This window comes from Canis lupus, chromosome 22 (assembly GCF_048164855.1).
Source record: "Canis lupus baileyi chromosome 22, mCanLup2.hap1, whole genome shotgun sequence".
Lineage (NCBI taxonomy): Eukaryota > Metazoa > Chordata > Mammalia > Carnivora > Canidae > Canis > Canis lupus.
In genome coordinates, this window is record NC_132859.1 from 4,503,747 (window position 1) to 4,522,688 (window position 18,942).

General features: G+C 37.9%; 1 long non-coding RNA gene and 1 pseudogene across 1 annotated transcript in view; one reads left to right on the plus strand and one right to left on the minus strand.

Annotated features, from left to right (window-relative positions):
• The first annotated feature begins 436 nt into the window (after window positions 1–436).
• Window positions 437–1,353, plus strand: LOC140614412 (centriolar and ciliogenesis-associated protein HYLS1-like; annotated as a pseudogene).
• A 1,923-nt stretch (window positions 1,354–3,276) lies between these two features.
• Window positions 3,277–18,942, minus strand: part of LOC140613806 (uncharacterized) — a 49,350-nt gene continuing 33,684 nt past the window's right edge. Inside the window, exon 3 of the long non-coding RNA XR_012014697.1 lies at window positions 3,277–3,984. This is a non-coding gene — a long non-coding RNA (uncharacterized lncRNA). The remainder of the gene's footprint in view (window positions 3,985–18,942) is intronic.

Here is an 18,942-nt window from a genome sequence, read left to right on the forward strand (position 1 = left end):
GAACCGTACCAGGTATATGGCTGAGGCCATCCAAACCAGTTTTCCTTGCCATATGCAATTTGTCAGCATTGCTACCTAGGCACTTGGCCTTGACTGAGTTACTTTTCTGAGTTTGATTTCCTGAATCTTAAAATAGGGATAATATTTAGCTGAAGAGTGAGGATTAGAGACTGTCTTTGAAACTTGGATGTACAGGCTGTGGGCACTAACGGAAGCCTGCGGAGCTGTGCTAGCCAAGCAGCCCTTGGCGGGGTGGGTTTTTCTTTAACTTGGAGACTAATGGCAGTGGATGTACATTGAAATAAGTTCTGTCTTAAAGGTGATACAGTAAAGGCTGGCCTGATTGACGGAACTTGCCAATGACTGTATTTCATATTGGAAATAAAGCCTGAAGTCAAGACTTTCCCACTCTAAGTAATTTCGATGGCAGAAGAAAAGAAGGTCCTACAGCGGAGGGGAAGCCGTGGAGGAACTCATGGGGCCCAATGGACAAAAGTGGGCTAATATGGATCCAGAAGAACAAATGTTGGCAGCCGCTACAGCTTTTACCCACATCTGTGCAGGGCAGGGTGAGGGAGATGTCAGGAGAGATACCCAGTCTATCCAGTATGACCCTACAGTAAAACTTCAGTAACCCCAGGACAGCGACTTGCTCTTCCTGTGCAACTGCAGTAACCACATGTAGAAAATAATGCCACTTCAGAAACAGTCTCTGAGGCCTCCCAGAGACTCCAAAAGCCAGTGATGAAGAGAAAGGTGTTGCGGAGGAAGCCAGGTGGGGAAGTGTTAGTGACAGATGAGTTGATTATCAGTAAATCAGAGTCTGGTACAGAAAGTGAGATGGGTCTCTGGGACTTAAAGGCTTATGAGTTCCAGGAAGTTCAGGGAATCCCCAGCTGACATTCCACAAAAATTTACCCTACCACATGAATACCAAGGAATTTCTCAAGATCAGCTCACTTGTTATCTACGAAGAGAAGGAATGGGCCCTCCAGCTTATGAACAAAACATGATCGTTGCCAGCAGACCCACGTCCTTTATTCTTCCAAGGCTGGACCAGTTGAGCCAAAATCGGGGCAAGGTAGACTAGGTAGTCCAGTATTTTGAGTACAAAGAAGACTGGGACTCAATAAAGTTACCTGGTGAAGATCATAGAAAAGAATTACGCTAGGGTGTCCGAGAGCAGATGCTTTCGTGACCAGAACCCCAGGCCAAACCTCAGCACATGTATGTTCCAAACAATTACCTGGTAACACCTGAGAAGAAAAGATCTGCTCTTCTCGTTGGGGTGTTCGTTGTGACCTTGCAAATGGAGTCATGCCCAGGAAGCTTCCCTTCTCTCTTTTTCCTTAAGTATCTTTTAACCTCTTTTATGGGATTGTTTGAGGGTAACCTGGTTCTTTATCTCTGTCCTTCTACTTAAATAGAAACAACTAACTTGAAAGCCCATGGAGCATTATACAGTAAGGACTTCACCCATCATTGGTCTTTCCTAGGTCTATATCACATTGGTAATCAAATACCACTTCACTTCCAAAGTACCACTCTCAAATCCACTAACTGCAAGAGAAATAAGGCCAGAGAGAGAAAAACAGACCTAGTCTTTCTACTTTGTCAGATAACACTGTTTCCGTTCTATACTGTTTTTAACCTTTGGCCAATGTGAGTTGCTGTTTTTAAAGTTACTGGGCATTAATCTTATTCATCAAAGAGTTGGGATTTTGTGGACTTGAAAAAAAAAGAAACTTGGATATACATAGCACAGTTGTTCATTACAAGAGTTGTGGCTCTTTATCTGGGTCTTTATATCTCTCTTCCCACCTTCTACCTATGGGGTGTGTGTGTATGTGTGTGTGTGTGTGTGTGTGTGTGTATTCTAGATCATTAATTCCTTGAGAAATGGAAGAAATATATGTTTATACTCCATGGCATATATATCAGTATCTTAAATGTAGTAGGCTCTCAAAAATTTTTATTGGGTAACTGAAAAAAATAACAGTTTATTTCTTTTTAAAAATTTTATTTATTCATGGGAGACACACACACACACACACACACACACAGAGGCAGAGACACAGGCAGAGGGAGAAACAGGCATCCTGTGGGGAGTCCAATGTAAGACTTGATCCCAGGACCCTGGGATCATGCCCTGAACTGAAGGCAGATGCTCAACCACTGAGCCCCCCAGGCACCCCAACATTAGTTTAATTTTAGTACTTTAAGATGTGCTAAATTTCATGTGGGTTGCCTTAACTTTACGTTATTAATTGTAAAATACTTCTCAAGAACCTGGAAAATCAACATGGTGATATTTTCCATATCACCTTGGTATAGGAATTAGAGTATTTATGAAAATACTAAATATTTTATTTTTCCTTTGGTAGTTTGCTATCATTTTTTCCCCTCTCATAAACTCACAACCCCATGGAACCCAGATGCATTATTTTCCAATACTTAAAGTGTAACTAATCCATATTCATCTTAGATATTTCCCCAGGTAACTGAAATTGCTCACATGAACAAGAAAGCCCTGCTGCTACACCTTCAGTCAGCTTTCAAAGTGCTATTTTATCCCTGGGCTGTGCTGTATTAGAGTCCCACCTTAGTATACACATACTGGTTTCTCACTGTGGAGCTGTCTTGGCACAGACATACCTTTCCAATTCATAAAGTCTGAGGCCTTCAAGTATTCACTCAGTGTATCTTTTTATTTTTTTATTTTATTTTTTTTCAGTATATCTTTTTAAAAGCAGTCTTTAAGCAGTGTATTATTTTCCTATGGCTACTGTACACATGACCACAGACTCAGTGGCTTCAAACAACGTGATGTGTTGTCTTACAGTTCTGTAGGTTGGAGAAGTCGGACAGAGGTCCTGTGGTCTAAGACAAGTTATGGGCAAGGCTGCATTTCTCCTGGAAACTCTAGAGAGAATCCATTTCCTTGCCCTTTCTAACTTGTAGAGGCCACTCACATTCCATGGCTGGTGACCTTCCTCCTCCACCCTCAAAGCCAGTTACCAGCAAGTTAGTCCCTGATATATCATTCCAACTTTTTCTTCTGCTTCCCTCTTTCACGTCCAAGGACCCTTGTGAATACCTTGGGCCCAACTGGGTAATCCAGACTAATCTCCCTGTTTTAGGGTCAGTTGATCTGCAACCTTCATTCCCCTTCGCTATGTAAGGTGACATTTCCATAGGTTCCAGGAGTTAGGATGTGGGCATCATTAGGGAACCATTTGCCCACCACCGCTGTTCAAAACAATGTTTGACCTCTTTCAAAACTGTGCCAGGTCAGCCAGCACATGTTGGAAAGTTGATGTTTTACAATTTGGTTAAGTAACTTGGGGAAATCAGGCCTCTAGAAGGGAAAGACCGCTAATTGTTGGAAGTGCATTCCTAGAGCAATGCTATAAGTAGGTTCTCTTCTCTCAGAAGTCTGGTTTCCACGGTGATCAACACAGCATTATCTGTTGTTTTGCAGCCTGCATTGTAGGGCACACACCCTGATTCCAGCATGAACAAACAAGTGACAAAACACAGAGCTCTCCTGGCAAACATTCTTTATCTAAAAGTGCACAGACTGGGAAATTTGATACATAATTCAGTCTCCTCCAGTTTAGTGTGTATTCCACGGTGAGCTAGGCAACACGCTGGAGTGAACAGAAAGACATCCTTCACGTTGGATGGTTTCTGCTGATGGACGAGTTGACTGCAAAGGGTAATGTATGACAAATGGAGAGCACCTCAGGTTCACCTAAGGATATCAGAGTGCCTAGTGTCACAAATGAGCTACAGTCTGAATGTGGAGATTTGCTTTACGTGGAAGCCAGCTTTCTGGAGGCCCAATTTCCATTTTGGTGTAGCTTGTGATTAGTAGGATGGCCTTGGAATCAGACAGCCACATGCAAAGCTTAGCTTTTTTTTCTCAAGAGATTTGTCATCATAGGCATTTTACTTTTTAGCCCTCAGTTTCTGCATCTGCATCTGTAAAATTAAGGTAATTATTGTCACCATATAGGATGATTATGAGGAAAAATGAGGTATTATATTAATATAATATTTCAGTACAGGCCCTGGCACACTGTAAGCCCTTATTAGATAGCACTGCCTTTACCGTTTCTCTTTATAATCTGTTTGACTTTACTCCCATAAATTCCAGCTAAAATATTAGGGAGAACATGCCAGGTTGTATCTTTTACCCATGACAAAAAGCTACTGGATTTTTATTCCATTAATATACTATTTGTTAAATTATTTCATTAAATAACACCTTGATTGAACATCATATTAAATCAACAAAGTGAAAACTTAGTTGAAATGGCTTCCCAGAAGCATGGAGATGAAAATTCTTATCATATGTTGAATTTCATTATTTGCAAATGTAGTTTATGGCTACCGGTTTCCTCATCTCTGCCCGTTTGGGTCTCACACCTGAATTCCAAGTTGTGTTCCTCACATTGGTCTCTTATTTGTCCCTATTCATCACTCATACTCAGAATCCACCACATTCTTGGAGTCCATTCCAGATTGTCATGTTGTCTGTGTGACCGTGGACATATTAAAGAAGGAAGAGGAAGCTGGAAGAGATAGTTGATAGAGGAATATGTGTAGAGTGATGGGATCTATTTTTAAGGAAAGGACAGATTTTTAGGCTAAACTTGGTCTCAGTTGCCCTTACAGTCAAAAAGACTAGCTAAGCAGGAGCTAAATGAAAGGCCTCTGGTCATGAACATAATGTAGGGGTAGAATGATTCGGGACCATGGATATCAAAAGAGAAGTGGGTCGCCAGTAGGAAGTAACCCCCACCAGGCACTTGGCAGCCCTCTCATAACAATAGAATTGAGGAATATTATATGTACAGTGTTCTGGAAGCCAGAGCAATTTTAAATAGAACAAGGGAATGGATGTAATAGCAGCTCAAGATTGGTTGGTAGCATGAGACATTGGGAAGCCAAGGGGTATGACAAGGAGAACAATCTGTTCTGGCCAGAGCAGACCAAATCATATAGGTAGTGAGCAAGTTGAGAAAGTTCTAGAAATTCGTCTCAAAGTGTAGCTTACAACATTTGTAATTTCTTTATATATAAAGTTTTTATGCTAAAGTTATGTGCAAATATTGTGTATATAGTTCTTATAGTTCTTAAGCTGATAATATTATTTCTGGATGTCTGGACATCACATTAAGCACGATTAGTAGTTCAGTCCATTTCAGTCACTTCCTTTTGTGGTCTTTGTGAAGCCATCAGTTAAAGACTCTCTTCAGAAATTTCTCCAGATAGATATATACAGTAGGTTATGTGTCACACACACAGTTTATCCAAATACCATTTCCATGGGGCCAGGTGAGTCTGCTTAATCTATCTGCTTGTTTTTCCTTTTATTTATTCATTTTTTTTTAGATTCCCTTATTTCTTCTTTTGCTTTTTTTTTTTTTTCTTTTTCCTTTTTCTTTCTTAAGTCTATACTGATCAATGAGTTTGACCTCATGACCTCATCTGTTCGACACATCCACAGAGGCTTAATACAAAGTCAGGAAACAACCCTTATAATGAATGGGTTCCATACCGGCTCAGCTGGCAAACTTCTATCGTCCTGTGTTGATGGCCCCCCAGAATGCCTTTTACCTGAGCTTAGGTAATTAAGTATAGGTCTTCTTAAAAATTAATGATGTTTGTGTCATCTGTCTTCAAAAATATAACTGTAGTTCATGTAAAATGCAACTCCCTATCGCTTTGTCTACTGAATTGTCCCTGCTAGAAGGTAAATCCCCCCAGGGCAGGGATGTTTCTCTGCTTTGTTCACTGATGCATCCCAACCGCCTAGAACAGCACTGGGTGCATGGTAGGTAGAGAGATATTTACTGAATGAGTTGCTGTGGGGGAACAGGAGGCCCACAGGCGTTCAACATTATCCGAAAGGAAAAGTGATGGGAGTGAGATCACTAGAACGCTGTATTGTCGTTTGCCTGGCGAGTAAACCTAAAAGGGGTGCTGTGCTTGGACTGCCCACTCCAAATATCTCATGGTCTTGCTTTCATACTGTTTTCTCTAAGATTTTTACATCATAATTCTAAAAACTATTGAATTAACATAGTGTCTTAAACATTTGTCTGCAGATACCACTTTTGAAAATATATTCGGGGGCCTCTGGGTGGCTCAGTTGGTTGGTCATCCAACTCTTGATCTCAGCTCAGATTTTGTTCTCGGGGTCCTGGGTTTAATCCCCACATTGAGCTTCATGCTGTGTGTGGAGCCTACTTAAAAAAAAAAAGAGAGAGAGAAAGAAAGTATACTCAGTCAATGAGACTGTGGTCCCTGCTTCCACTATCACCTTAGCTTCTCATCTGTGCAGGATTATTTCAGGGAGATGATAGCCACTGTAACTTCACCAAAGTACAAATTATTAAAGGAATTATTAAAGCAGAGTACAGAAAAATATAGTAAATATCCATTTATGTGTAAACTGCTTAACATATTCATAAAAATTGCCCTGTTAACCTTCAATGCTTAGGCTAGATGTTGATTCCTACCTATGAAATCATCAGCTAAAAATGATAATTTCAGTCTTCGATATTTTCTTTTCTCCTCTTTCCTTTTTTCCTCTTGCTGTCTATATTTTCTCTTCCTCCATCCTATAAATATTCACTAAGAATATATAGTGTCTACAGTATGATAAATGTTGGCTTGCAGTACAGAGTAAGTGGCTTAGTGTTATAAGGCACTAACTCATGGTCTAATGGAGGGATCAGATGTTTTAGACAATGGGATCCTGTGTGGTAAGTTCTCTAAGGAGGTGTGTGTGTATGAGAGGCTGTGTGAGCACAGAGGAGATCAGCTAATGTAACTTGTGGGTTTGGGAAAGGCTGCCCAAAGGAGAAAACTTGAAAGATGAATGGGATTCCTTCATGAAGTAAAGGAAGATAAAAGGATTTTAAACAGAGGGAATATGTCCCTCGTCCCATTGATTGCTCCTTAACCACCATTTCCTCTAATTTTTCCTTGCTCTCAGAATCTTGATATTGTTTGTATTTCTGGTGGCTTCATGCATCATTTAAGGTTTGGGTGCTCTCTAGCCTTGGGAGTTAAATCTTGAGTATTATAAGATAACTCAATAGAAATAGTTTCTTTGTCATGGTAGGATGTAGGAAAGGTCACATCACACAGTTTTGTCCCATTAGATTTGAGGGAATATTGGCTGTGGGGATTCTGGGACATCCTACGTGAAGATAGGATGGTCTCATCTGATTTTTGTATGCTGCTATGTCACTGGATGAAGTTTGAAACTAATACAGACATTTGCCACCACAGAAAACAAATTTAAAGGTGGGAAAAAAAAAGCCATGTGTCTGAGAGGGCATTAGGTCATAAATTAACCAGTCCTGGAATCACCAACCAGAACTGACTCTGATATCTTCTTGTTATGTCTGATAACGAATCACTTTATTTTATGGCTGATTTTGAATTATGAAATCGTTCAGACTGATAAGTCTTTAATTTTTTTTATTATTATTTATGATAGTCACACAGAGAGAGAGAGAGAGAGAGAGAGGCAGAGACACAGGCAGAGGGAGAAGCAGGCTCCATGCACCGGGAGCCCGATGTGGGATTCGATCCCGGGTCTCCAGGATCGCGCCCTGGGCCAAAGGCAGGCGCCAAACCGCTGCGCCATCCAGGGATCCCCAGACTGATAAGTCTTGGTGGCACAAATTATCATAGTTTCACATACTTAATGCTAAGAACCTGGCCAGTGTTTTCTGGGGTCCTTCTAATTTTCGTGAGGCTGAGGACAGAGGAGCAGGGCCTGTCACAAACATGAGATGCCATTCGGACTTAAAGACTAGTTTGATTTTGTGGGGAAATGCAAGGTGCCCTGGTCTAAATATGAGTGCCAAAGATAAATTTTGCTAAATTTATAATTATGTATTTCGGCCTCTCTGGAAGTGCATAGAGATTGCGTCTGGCAGGAAAAGATAGTTTGGACTCTCTGACTTTGGTTACTTGAAGCCAACAGTCTCACTAATTAGATTCATATAAAAATTCGTACTGAGACCATCAAAGCTTTAACCCTGAACCACTTGCATTGATTTTGCCCCATGTGAATCATCTTCAGTTTACAGTTTTACCATGATCTTGGAGTCTAACATGCTCAGGACTTCCTCACTGTTTTTCTCTCCTTTCTTCCCCTATACACATACACAGTTTAGAACTCCCTCTTTTGATATCCAAGACTGCTTCAAAAAATATCCCATTTTGGTCCAGTAGGACCACCTCCTCTGGCACAGACCTCTCTGAATGACAGATTTGCTCCAGCTTTATGCAGATTCTGAACAAGATCCACCACAACCCCTCCTTTTAGAGCCAGAAAAGTGACAAGGCTATTTTTAAAAAGCTTATCCTTTTAGTTTACCAATATTCAACTGTACTTGGTTTTTGAACACGTAATTGTAGAAAGTAATTATCGAACTTTTGCACAGAACATTCAGTTATCTCAAAGTATATATTGCAAAATTACAAAGGGATTATTGAACCCACATTAATTCATATGGACATATTTAGAAGATATACCAAATATTAATACATGGGTATGATAAATTAAAGGTAAATAGTATTTTTCCTAAAATGTGGTTCACTGGTGCATGTTCCTTAGAAATGTACTTAGATGTTAATAGGACAAAAGCATTGTTTCACAATATGTTCATAAAGAAGGTACAAATATTCAGGATAAACTTTGTTAATTTTTTCTTAAACATAAGAGAAAATTCCTACAAAATGGACAAAAACATATTTCCTTAGTTCTCATTGTTTCCCAGAACTGTAGGCTATAGGTGAAAAGCCATGTGGGCAGGAACCTCATCATCCTTTTGCTTCTGAAATCTTAGTGCTTAGCAGAATGTCTGACATAAAATGGGTGTGCTGCCCCCAAAATATATAAATGTTTTGGAATCAGAAGTCTGAATGATGCTTCTGATGTATGTCTGATGGTCTGAAAGCTCTGTGGGGTTGCTATGCTCCTGAAGATTATGTGACAGACCAGTTTCTGATTTGACCATGGACTCTTAGAGGTGAAGGGGTGGGAAGGGGTCATCTTCATTGACCCCCTCATCTACTCAGGTGAAATGCCAGTCTCTGCTCTTCTTAGCCTCAGGGTGCTTGTTAATAAATTCAATCATTTGTCTGAGGAATTCTTTCAGAAGAAAGAAGGGGATCCCTGGGTGGCGCAGCGGTTTGGCGCCTGCCTTTGGCCCAGGGGCGATCCTGGAGACCCGGGATCGAGTCCCACATCGGGCTCCCGGTGCATTGAGCCTGCTTCTCCCTCTGCCACTGTCTCTGCCTCTCTCTCTCTCTGTGACTATCATAAAAAAAAAAATAAAAATAAAAATAAATAAAAATAAAAATAAAAAAAAGAAAGAAGCAATCTACTGCAGTCTCCGTATGACTGAATTTCAGATCCAGAATAGTTGTCTCTCCTACATGTGAAGATTCCAGTTTTTTACCTAACCTTGTTTCTTGATCCTCTCACTGTCCTAAAATTTGATTCTCTCACCTTTCCCTGGAATACGGTAGTCTCCTTTAAAATGTGTTAAGAATTGAACTCAGGGGCACTTGATTGGTTCATTTGGCTAAGCATCTGACTCTTGATTTCTGCTCAGGTCATGGTCTCAGAGTTTTGGGATTGATCCCCTTGTGGGGCTCTGTGCTCAGCCCTGAGTTTGCTTGTCCCTTTCCCAACCCCTCTGCACCACTCACCCCTCGCACTCGTGGGTGCATTATCTCTCTCAAATAAATAAAACCTTAAAAAATAATGGAACTCGATATTCCTGATGTATTCTTTTTACCCCAATTAAAACAAAAATTTAATCCCAGAGAAGAGCTGATGGAATATTACACTGAACACTTGCATATTCTTCACTTGCATTCACAAGTTTTTCATATTTTGCTGCATTTGCTTTATTTCTCTGCATATATAGACAACCTGATTTCTTAAAAAAATTTATTTATTTATTTATTTATTTATTTATTTATTTATTTATTTATTTATTGGGGGGCAGCGCAGAGGGAAATGGACAAGCAGACTTCTTAAAATCCCCTCATTTTGCTTTTCTTTGAGTATTTTAGAGAATCTGGGAGTGGTTTCTTACAGAATGTTCCACAATCTGGATTGATCTGAGTGATTTTTCATTAGTAGATTCAGATTAAACATTTTCACCAGAAGACTACATAGTCAATGTTGTGTCATATCCGTCTATCACTTTTGGGGGCAGATGTATCAGTTGGTCTCATTATTAGTGGCAAACGTTTTGATCATTCATTTAAGACAGTGTTTCCAGACCCTCCATTAAAAAGGTCAGTCGTCTTTGTAATTAATCCGCAATATGTAGGATAATATTTGAAGACTGTGTGAGTATCCTGTTCTCCAACAACTTACACTTATAGTTTTAGCATCCATGATGATCCTTGTCTTCATTAGTTATTACACTGGCAGTTGAAAATATTGTTACTCCTTTAACCTTTATAAACCAGCATTCTTCTTTGTAGAAGAGCTTTGTCTTTTTGATACTTTTGATCTCCTTTACTCTGGATATTATACTCTCCTTATTGCAGCCTAAGATTATAGTAAATCATTTTTCACAGTCAGTTCATAGAGTTCATTCACTCAAAGAACAAATTGTAGCTCCATTTGAACATGTAGAATTTTAAATCATTCATCGTATATTAGAGCATGAAAGTGTAGGAATTAATTAGAAATGCTCATATAATTCATAAAAGATATTATTGCTTTAGCATCCCAACTTCTTTAGTTTTTATGTTTTCAAAGCCCTCTATTGACTTAGTGTATTTTTCTGGCCTCTGATATACTTCCTACTAGAGGTTTACCTACCTTCTGTCACTGGACTGCAGGTACATGCCAAGCAGTAAAAATGATCACATAATATTTATGAAAACTCTTATAATTCTACCCTTATCTACAAAGCCATCTGCCAGTGATTTTTCTCCATTTCAGTACTTACTGGATGTTAACATGTCAGGACATAAATTTTTTATCACATGCTAAAATTAAATGAGAATTATAAACACTAAACATAGGAATCAGATGATACAATATTGCAACTTACACTATGTAGAAACCCTTGAGATACTGTTAATATTTAAGCATATTAATTAATTAGAAAATGGGCTAAGTAATTTGAAATTAGAATCATCTGGCCCACTTTTTCTTTTTTTCCTAAAGAATACAATATAGACTGGAAAAACGAAAAATCATTTATCTTCAATGCTGATTGGTTTTTTTTGTTGTTTGGTTTGGTTTGGTTCATAAAATCACTTGAATTCCTGGATTGGTGTTTCTCTCATGAGTGTCATCATCCCTCAAACAAGCTTACAAAAGAAACAGATGTGGCTTTTCTTCCTGTGAAGACTGTACGAGGCTGCGGCAGTTAAACATACTTCTCAGCTGTGTCTTCATAACTGCAATTTGGCATTGCTTTTTAATTTATCAAATTGAAAAAAACATAAGGCAAAAATTATGAGTCATTTCTCTCGTTATTATACTGATTACACAGATTCAGCATGAGCAAGGCAGATGCTAATTTGTGCATAAAGCATATTCCTTTTGACAGGAAAATATACATAAGTTGTGGTTGAAAAAAAGGCAACAGGGGTACTGTTAAAACCATTTTTGGATTTATGTGGAAAGCTGCCAGTGAAAGACATGAGCTCCTGCACTATCACATCAACAATGATTCCTAGACATAGAGTGTCAGTAAAGGCACCCAAATAAAACTTTTCCCTTGGAGCCAGGTATCTTGGTGATTAGGAATTCTTTAACCAGTGGCAAATCCAAGCAAATCAGGGAAGGTGGGTGTGATAGAGAGAAAGCAGCAGCATGGTCAATTGGAGTCCCAATTTCTAGCGCCACTCTTCTACAAAAAAATCTCAATGTGACCTTTGGCAATTCCCTTAACATCTTTAGACCTCTGTTTCCTCATTTCTAAATTCAAGATATTTGGGTTATATGCTGCCTTGTGTACCTTTTAGCTATAACATTTGATATATGAATTCTATTTTTTGAGTTATGTAGAATGAGTTTGTGATCTAAGCATCTATGAACTGATATAAATTTAGAGTCAAATGACCCCCATGACAGGTGGAATTCCCCCAAATCCCATTATAACCTAGAAAATTTGGTATTAAAAGCAACTTCCTTCCTGATAATCTTATAAGTACTTAAGTGCCATAAATTCAAGACCCAGTCAGTGGAACAAGGATGATGTCTGCCAAGAATGATGGCAAAGCAGAGCTTTAGAGGAGTGTAAGATTAAAGCTTAAAGCTAGAAGAATGTCCGTTGTGATGGATGAATTTCTCCTATTTAGCCTGTAATAAAATCAAACTCTTCCTTCAATGCCTAGGCAAAAATGCTGTTTACCACATAAAACCTTCTCAATTGCTCCTCCCCCACCCAGTTTCTCATTATTTCCCTACCACTTTGTTCTTTGTCCCTTTGATGTGGTCTTAATCTACAATTAACTACTTCCATGTTAATCCTTCCCATTATTTTGTAAATTTCTTGAGCATCAGATCCTTCTCTTTCACTTTTGTGTTCTTTCTTCCCTTCTACCTTTGCTCACTATCCCCACTCCCAGACCATGAGGTCTAAATATAGGACATACTTAATATTTCCTTGTCAAATTGAACATATTTCAACTGACAAATGTGAATATATATGAAGAGCATCAAAAGTCATGAATTTGAAGAGTTTCTTGATTCAAATGATTAATTTGGCCAGTTGTCTTAGTGTTCCATAGAGGCAAATCTAAGTATCAGCCTTATGACTTGACGTAAACATCTCCCACTACTTATAAGAATCAACTCCTCTGTGCTACAATTGCTATTGATGAATAATTACTGACGTGTATTTTTTCCACTCTTTGTTCTCACTGTGATTGTGGATAGTTAAGTATCCTTCAGCCCCTGGCAGACAAATGCTAAGATTTACATGACTCTGAATTTCTTGTAGTCAGGGGTCATATCCTGTCCAGTTTTGCACTTCTAGCACCAAGCATGGCATCTGGCACTAGGTATGTGCTTTATCAATCCTTACTAAATGGAACAATTCTGACCTATAACCAAGGTTAGGATTGGGTAGAAAACTATGTACACAGAGATTAGCTTTTTGTTGGATTAGTTCAAAAGAGAAGAGACTTCCAAGAACATAGGCAAGGGATCACAGCTTTCTATGAAGCCCATAATATTTTTGATATTTTCAGGCTAATTAGTTTCTAACTAGTCTCAATTCAACAATTACATTTCTTTTTAATCAACTCACATGGTAGGGAGTGTGAGGCAGAAAGGATAAAGAGGTGTTAAGAAGCAAAATTCAACTGAGAAAATTTGAAGATTTAATTGCCTTTAGTCACTGATTCATGAATTGGGCAGTATCCCGTCTAACAATAGGAAGTTCAGAGGAGCTGTTTAAAATGGAAGATTTTATGGGCAGAAGGAGGAGGGGCAAGGAAGCTTCTAGCAAAGAGTGCATTGCTTTAGGCAAGGTCACCTTCCTTTGGGGAAAGGTGGGATCAGACAGGTTACCTCACTAATGGTGACCAGGTAATTCCAGAATGGTTAAAGGTCACATGCCTGGAGAGGCTGAAACTGCAATTAGTTAGGTATTAAGTCGTGGTTTGCTGACATGAGGCCTAGCACAAGTGACTCTTTTTGTCCCCATTGTTTTCCTTTCCTTTCCTTTCCTTTTCTTTTCTTTTCTTTTCTTTTCTTTTCTTTTCTTTTCTTTTCTTTTCTTTTCTTTTCTTTTCTTTCTTTTCTTTTCTTTTCTTTTCTTTTCTTTCTTTTCTTTTCTTTTCTTTTTTCTTTTCTTTTCCTTTTCTTTCTTTTCTTCTTTTCTTTTCTTTCTTTTCTTTTCTTTCTTTTCTTTTCTTTCTTTTCTTTTCTTTTTCTTTCTTTTCTTTTTTCTTTTCTCTTTTCTCTTTTCTTTTCTTTCTTTTCTTTTTTCTTTTCTTTCTTTTCTTTTCTTTTCTTTTTTTTTCTTTTCTTTTCTTGTCTTTTCTAACAAAGGGAATTATATTAACATTCTAGATCAAATCATCTGCTTAACTAAGGTTTTCATCTTATTTTCAGATTTATCTGGGCTGCTGGTGAAAATCAAGTTTATAATTATTATTTTTTTCTTTCTAGCATGTGATTCGGATTTTTTTTTCCAGTTAACAATCTTAGAAAAAGTTATCAGAAGTTTCTCTTAGTAAATATTTTCCAGTTTACAATATTATTTCTTAAGTTTCCATTAGATACTAATAAAGCTAGTAAAAAAGAGGCATTAGTTCTCGTATTATTGCAGGAAGAAAATTATCTCCAGGTTGACTCAGTAGAATCTGAACAATCCTTTGTTGCTGGAGTTAAGACTTTGGGTAAGCTCAGTAGTAATAAATATTGATTAATCTATTTTCCTGTTAGTCCTCCAGGTCTAAGGCCATGTATAGGTAGGATGTTTATCTGTCCAGCAGAGTATCTACCAATTTCCTCCTTTCCCATAAAATGAATATCAACTGTGCCATTCACCTACATAATGTCTAAATTACAAGAGGCCTCCCTCAGCATGTAAGGGGGCATATGGGAAACCACAGACTAGTACTGCTGGCTGTATATTGATCAAATGCCTGATGTAGAGCAATGATGTCTGTGGTAATCTTCAAGATATTCAATTTATTAATTGCTCAGTTTCCAATCATGTGATCTATATGGAAGAATATATAGACTGTTATATAGAATATTATTCCCTTTAAATCCTAAATGAGAATGTAGAAAAATATTAACTCTAAATGCTCAAAAAAATAGAGGGAACTTTGGGGTCAGATAAATGGAGGAAATACTACATGCTATGTGCTTCTCTGGGACATTCTACTAGTGGTGGGGAGGGGCAGAGGGAGAGGGAGAGCATTTTAAGCAAGGTCCAAGCTGAATGCAGAACCTGTCTCAGGGCTTGATCTCACGACCCTGAGGTCATGACATGAGCCAAAATCAAAGTTGGACACTTAACTGACTGAGCCACCCAGGCACCCCACTCTCTGGGACATTCCATTTTTTAAAAAATGATTTTATTTATTTACTTTAAAGAGAGAGAGAGAGAGAATATGTGAGCAGAAGGGAGGGCAGGGGGAGAGGGAGTGAGAAAATCTCAAGCAGGTTCTGCTGAGTATGGAGCTTGATTGATGTGGGGCTCAATTCCAGGACTCCAAAATCATGACCTGAGATGCAATCAAGAGTCAGCCATTTAACTGAGTGAGCCACCCACCTGCCCCACTCTGGGACGTTTTTAATGTATGTTATCATACCAAGAACCTTTGAGAAATTGTTTAACATTGTTATCCCAGCATTCCTAATGGTCAGATAAGTTGAGGCAGTAAGCAACAAAGGTCAGATAAGTTGAGGCAGTAAGCAACAAAGGATTGTTCAGATTCTACTGAGTCAACCTGGAGATAATTTTCTTCCTGCAATAATACGAGAACTAATGCCTCTTTTTTACTAGCTTTATTAGTATCTAATGGAAACTTAAGTATCTAATGGAAGTTAAGATAAGAAGTTCTCCTTCTTCCTTCCTCTCCTTGTCTACTCTTTCTTCTTTTTCAATAGACCACCTATTATTACCACAACATTTTAGCTTTGATGCATTCTTTGGGAAAACACTAGAAAAGTTAGAATTTATTTGGAAATAAAGTCATACTAGGAAAAAATATAGCATTGTCTAAATTGTATAGCCCTGATGGTTTGCTCTCTTGGAATTGCTTTTTGATGCTATATTCTCATAGAATTCTTATAAAATCTAACTCTACACTTGCTAAAAAAAATATTTTTAGGATATTGTCCATCCCAATGCTTACCACCTTACTTGTGAAGTTCTGTATAAAAATGTTTTTAAGAAAATTTTCAGTTAATAGTTAATTACTAGAGAAATTTCACTTCTCCCGAAGAACTGATATTTTCTCTTCCTAAACAATGAGCATTATCGGCAACACCCTCTCCAATAACTAAAGCATCAATAAATGTATAATCTCAGTTAACAAGACATCAGAAGATAGTTTGGTGTAGAGTATGATTAATTCGGCAGCTCAGTGATATTCATGGCATGCATGACTTCTCATTTTTCTCAGCTCTGCCGCCATTAGTGTCACACTTGTTATCAGGCCAACCTCAGTGATGATTGTTAGATGGTTGCAGTAGCATCAGGAGTCCAATCTTGAGGCAGTAACATCCAGAAGAATAAAATATGCCAATCTCTCTCTCAGTGTAGTCTTGTTAATTTCAAGGAAATGTCTCCTAGAGGCCTCCCAGGTACCCCCTACCATCTCATTGGCCAGAACCAGGCTAGGTACCCACCTCAAGCAACTACTAGCAGAGGGAGTGAGATTGCATGACTGGCTTAGATTTGTCAGAATCTGTTCCTAATCCACATAGTTACCTGAATAGAAGAAAGTTTTGTTAATCAGGAAGAGAGAAGAATAGATGTTGAGTATGAACTGTAGTGTCTACTAGAAACAGTTTAGGGAGTCTCCTTTTCATTCTAAAATAGAAAGCTTATAATTAAACTTGTAAGACACGCATGTGTCTTCATGGCCTTTCTACATGCATTCTATTTTTTTTCTCTTACTCTCGATATCAATTTAAATTTCTTTTCTCCTGCTTATGTCTTTTTGTATACCATTTTTTTGGCATTATTTTTGATGTTCACTTTGGATATTTTTCAAAATGATGTATAGAATATGAAAACTACAGCTAACATATCAGGTGCAAATTAAGGAATAGAAAGTGAGTGAATGACTACTCTGGGTTTGTACATATAGGATTCAGTGACATTCTAGCAGAATAGTTAGAGCTTGTCAGTTCAGAGTGACTTTGGTCCAAGCCTTTAAAAACGTGGCTATTGTAACTGACTTCCTAAGCATGGTGTAACACTGAATATTCTCATATAATTAATATTTATAATTTATAGACAAGCAATAGGGGTACTTATTGTCACAGGTAGAATTTAATTAGCCAAGACAAATAAATTAGATTTTATACTTTTATCAGTATAATGGAATTATAGAGGCTGGTTTGGAAATTTCAAGCCATTGAAAATACCATTTGTCCTCTCAAGGAAATTAATTTTCCAACTGTCATTTTGAAAAGTTTTAATTAGATTAAGCCATATCAGCATTATTGATTTATTTACTACAATGGATGCCATATAGGGTACTTAGAATTTTGGAAAGTCCTTCCAGTTGTACATTTTTACTTGATGTACAACTGTTTGCCAGGTGGAATGGAAGGTACCTTGGGACTGGGTACATGTTATTTGGACCGTAGGGAGAGAAAATTTACAGGGACTAATCATATAAAATTAATAAATAAAAGCATAAAATATGAAAAACACCTCACTTTATTCTTGTCACATGGGAGCCTAATTTATATTACATTTCTTTTTGTATAAGAGTCTTATAAAATACAGAATTCACAGTTAAATATATTTTGAAAAAGTAGCCTGTGTGGTAATGGGAAATATTGCCAAGGAAAGACAGATGTTGGAAAGGCTATTTTAGAGGGAAATAAATAAATATTGGGAAGACTTATGCAATGTATAAGAGTGACAGTAGTGATCTGGAGAGAAATGATTCAGTCATATAATATACAGGATAAGTATTTCAAGAGGATTTGTAGGTAAAGAGACATAATTAGTCATAGTTACGCAAACCTGGGAAGACCTTATAGACTTGGTTGCTTGAACTAAAACATACTGAATTAATACAATTACTCTAACAAAGTAAGAACATGTTGGAATCAACAAGAATCCTAGAGGCACAGATGTAATAAAGAGGACGACAAAATTTGGCATTTTACAGCCAAAAAAGAGGGAAAGGAAATGAAAGTATGATTGTTACTAAGTCACTCCTACGTGATGTGTAATGTCTGTTTTCTTGGTCTCCCAATGAAATGATTCATAAAAGCTGAAATTTCTGGCGAATGCTTTGTGAGTGGCTTGTATGTCAGGAGTGTGACAAAGACTGAGTCTTGCTCTCAGATTAGTTTAGTTGAAACTTGGGAAAAGAGCCATGTATGTGTTCCTTTAGTTGGATTTTGTCCTGTAAGTGGGCATATCTCATGTTTGTATTTATTTCACTTTTTTGGAAGAAGATCCTCCTTTTTATCTTTCTCCATCGCAGAGGCCTAAAATTATCTTGGGCTCAGCTCTGTTACTCTTTCTACAGTACTTATATAGGGAGCACATTCCCCACGTCACCACAAAACCAGCGCTCCTTCAGAAAGGCTTGAATGTTTGCCATTGGGGCAGCCCCTGCTCATGGACGACTTCCTGTGAACTCCTGGAGAACTTCTCTGGAGTTCCTCAGTGGACTTTTGGAATGCATAGCTTTTATCTTTGTAGTCATCTTCTCTGCCTGTTTCAGGTTGTGTATGTGTGTGTGTGTGTGTGTGTGTGTGTGTGTGCATGCATGTGTTTTAAACACTCTCTTACTGATTCCAACTGCCTTCCAGAAAATTCACATCATTTTTGCCTGTCAGGGTAATTTCTACTGTTTTCTAACTAATATCTGTTTATTTTTATTGAATTTTGAAGGGAAAGAGAAATATAAGCAATTAGTCAAGTCAGCCACTTTAAAATAGTCACAGGTGTATATTCTTGACACTTCAAAGTACCATATGTTCAGTGTGTGCATTGAGTCCATCCAATGAGCTGGTATTGTTTATTTCTTAATAGATTATAAATAAATGTAGTTTTTGACACACATTTTTTCGTACTAAGGGGAGAACATCCATTTAGCTCAGGAAAGCTTTTCCTGGAAATGACCTGAAATATACTAATTTTTGTGTAACCCAACTCATGTAATTCCTATTTTGGTTTTAGACATTAGCTTAAAAGTGGGCTCTGGTTTTAT